Source organism: Heterocephalus glaber, unplaced genomic scaffold, assembly GCF_053883595.1.
Source record: "Heterocephalus glaber isolate CG9 unplaced genomic scaffold, H.glaber_assembly_v1.0 deba00000331, whole genome shotgun sequence".
In the NCBI taxonomy this organism is placed as follows: domain Eukaryota; kingdom Metazoa; phylum Chordata; class Mammalia; order Rodentia; family Bathyergidae; genus Heterocephalus; species Heterocephalus glaber.
Window position 1 is genome coordinate 59,002,387 of NW_028258142.1, and position 3,781 is coordinate 59,006,167.

Consider the following 3,781-nt stretch of genomic DNA (forward strand, 5'->3'; position numbering starts at 1 on the left):
CAAACTTTCTAGGTTTCTTCTCCTCACCCTCCATATATGTATTTTTTTTAACTTCAAATTTCCATCTCAATTTCCTGCCATCTGTATTTCCTCTAACTCTATTGAAATTTGTTTGTATTTAGTTGTGTCAGACTAAATCCAGTATCTTTGTAGTTCCATCCTACATTATTTGTTCCTCCTTTAAAAACTCGAATATTTGTTTGTAAAACATAATTGTTACATTTGTTGAATTGGTACATATATATAGCATATTTTGACCATTGTGCATTTCTTTCCCCCTTCCTCCCTACCTCCATCTGCATCTTCAAAGTCTGCTTTTTATTTCTTACCATCTCTTCTTTATTTTACTCTTATTTATTTATGATTTAGGTTTCTTATATAAGAGAAACCATGATATTTAACATTCTGGGTCTGGTTTAATATTATAGTCTCCAGTTCTATCCATTTTCCTGAAAATGATATGATTTTATTCTTGTTTTTTTGTGGCTCCTTTTATATTTTGAATACCAATTTCTTCCAAGATTTCTTTCAGGTATCCCACAGATTGTTTTGTGATGTTCTCCAAGTCTTTAAGATTATAATATTGATGTTTCTCAGTGGCTTAAAATAGCATGTCTAGAACATGTTGTTTATCTGCTCAAATTCTCTTTTTGTCTTCTTTTTTCCTTTCATATTCATTATTGTATTGATGATTAGCTACAGGTTTGTAATTGTTTGTTACAACTTTGTCCGGTTGTTATGACGGTCTTACAAATTTGAAAGATTGTTCTATTTGCAATCTCTTTAATCTTGTGTAGTTTTCACTGGCATCGTGTTGGGGGTTCAGCTCTTTGTTCCACTGTTGCTTCCAGTGAGAGCTTATCTGATGAGCTCTCAGTAAATTCTGATAATGTGTGTCTTCCAACACCTTGGAAGACAAATCGATGTTTTCTAGGAGCTGACTGAAGCTGGCTTTCTGACAATATCACGGATATTTCCAGGATCCTCATTCGAAATAGCAGACATTTCAGTCCTTCCTGGATTCTGGGTAGTCCATGGTTTCCCACCTTCTCTCTCAGGGGCTTTAGCCCGTTGTTGTGACAAATGTTTAGAAACTTAAAGGAAACCAGGAACTTAGGGAAAGAGGGACATGCAACTGGGAGCTGGGAACTGTGCCTTCTGGTTCACTTATTTTTTGAGTTCTTTATGTATTCTAGGTATTAGTCCTCATCAGAAGAGTAGCTGGCAAAAACTTCCCTATTCGATAGGTTGTCTCTTCACTGTGTTGACTATTTCCTTTGTGGTACAGAAGCTTTATGTTTGGTGTAAGCCCATTTATTGGATCTTGCTATTATTTCCTATGCTGTTGGAGTTCTGTTTGGGAAGGCTTTGCCTGTGCTGATGGCTTCGTGTTTCCTCGGTGTTATCTTCCAGAAGCTTCAAGGTTTCTCTTTTTATATCTAAGTGATCCATTTTGATTTGATTTTAGTACAGAATGAGAGAGATCTAATTTCAGTCTTCTGCATGTGAATAACTAGTTTTTCTGAGCACCATTAGTTAAAGAGGCTGTCTTTTCTTCAATGTATTTTTTTTATTCTCTCTCTCTTTTTTTTTTTGGTACCAGGGATCAAACTCGGGACCTTGCACTTGTGAGGCAGGCAGCGGAACCACTGAGCTAAATCCCCGGCCTATATTGTCTCTTGACAGCATCTCCTTCATTCCTAGACCTTTCTTTTCACTTGGTTCCAAAGACTGGTCCGTCCCTCCCTCCCTCCCTCCCTCCCTCCCTTCCTTCCTTCCCGCTTAGTACATGTTTGGAGTACGTAATGTTTATATTCATTTTAGGGAGTAGGGACATATACTTAGTGTATCTTGATTCTTTTTATTCCCCTCCTCCTGCCTCCTCCCCACTCCATCTCTCTCTAATGTGACTGTTTTCAGTTCTTTCTGATATGATTTCGTCCTTCTTCTTTATGGCCTAATTACTTCTCCACTGTGCATATATGGCACGCTTTCTTTATCTGTTCATCTGTTGGGGGACTCTAGGATAATTCCGTGATTGGCTGTTGTGAATAGTGCTGTAACAAACATGGGTATACAGCGTCCCTATACTATGTCAAGCTTGATTCTTTTGCACACATACCCAAGAGTGGTATAGCTGGATCACGTGGCACTTTAAGTTTAGTTTTTCTTGAAATTCCATATTGATTTACATAGTGGCTGTGCTAAGTTGCATTCCCACTGACAGTGTATAAGGGTTCCTTTTTTGACACGCACATAATTTTATTGTCACTTCAATTTTCCATGTATATTGCAGTAGAGGAAAATGGGGTATTTAAAAAATAGTGGTAAAAATACATAACGTGAAATCCGCCCACTAACATGAAGTCTGTTAGTGTACAGTACAATATGTTAACTATGAACACAATGTTGTATAGTAGATCTCTAGGGAATTTTCATCTCATATAGCTGAAACTTTATGCCCTGGGAGCCTTTCCCTATTTTCCCTTCCTCAGAGCTCCTGGCAGCCACCATTCTACTTTCTGCTCTGGTGAGTTTGGATATCTCAGAAGCAGCACTATGTGGCATTTGTTCTTCTGGGACTGGCTTATTTCACTCAGCATAGTGCCCTCCAGGTTCATCCCCATTGTAGCGCATGGTTTTTTTTTTTTTATGGCCAAATAAAATAGCCCACTGCCTGTAAATGCCACATGCATATTCCTTATCTGTCTATCCATCGATGCATCTGCCAATGAATGATGGTTTCCACACCCTGGTTGTTGTGAACAGTGCTGCAGTGAACACAAGAGTGCAGGGATCTCTTATCGGCATTACGTTTTATGGACCTACATATCATCAAGAGTGGAATATCCTTTCAAAAATAGATCTCAAGTATTAATCTGATCAACTCATTTTCCTGGCTTCCTAGGCTACCTTCTGGTGAAATGTCCATTTTAGATTACCCAGCCGACAATGTGTGCATCAAAGCAATATTTCAGAGGACTAAACTCAGTGCAGGAGCAGGGGCCCTATGCTATCTCATCAGCACAGCAAGGAAAAAGAGGAGCTTGGAAAGAATGTTTTGAGACAGAATAAATATTGGCCAGCAGGGCCTCAGCCCCTCCAGGCATAGAGGCTCAGGGGCACTGAGCTGCCAGTGCATCTCTATTAAGTGCTAAGTCTTTAGTGACATGCTAGCAGTGCTTCTGGCAGCATCAGTAGGCTCTTTGATGACTCTGGAATCTGTTTTCTTGTTTTCCTCTGAGCTGTTGGGGCTTCAGTTCTCATTCTTTATTAGAACATTTCTGGGTCTTTTACTTACACAATCTTGTTTTTGCTTCAGGGAGAAAAAAGGGAAAAGTTAGGTGGAAGTAGATTCCCTTGTGGAGGAGCAAAGAGCTTGACTGAATGTGCCGATGGAAAGGGGGAAATGAAAGAGAAAACCACTAAGACATTTCTGTCCCTGCCATGCTCACTTTTCCAGCCAGCTCCAGGTACCTCTGGCTTTTTCCATTTTGCTTTCTTTACTTGTGGAACCGATGAGCTAGTGAATAAGGATAATGAGGGTATCTTTCTGTAGAAAGATCTAGGTGTAAACATCTGCAAATGTCCTTAGGCTACTTACACCTATAGAAGCCTCACTGATACCTATACGCACTAAGAATCTCGTGTTCCTTGTTAAGGAGCTAGATCAAATGTTACTTTTGTCTTAGCTTCTGTGACTCTTAGCCATGGGTGTTAATGAGAAATGGCTGCTCTTATCATATTTTAGACTCTCAAACTTCCATGGATCTCTGTCCTC

The 3,781-nt window shown here is 39.5% G+C and overlaps 1 pseudogene; it reads right to left on the reverse strand.

Annotated features, from left to right (window-relative positions):
• Positions 1–466: 466 nt before the first annotated feature.
• Positions 467–2,627, reverse strand: LOC101712061 (general transcription factor IIF subunit 2-like; annotated as a pseudogene).
• Between the last annotated feature and the right edge of the window lie 1,154 nt (positions 2,628–3,781).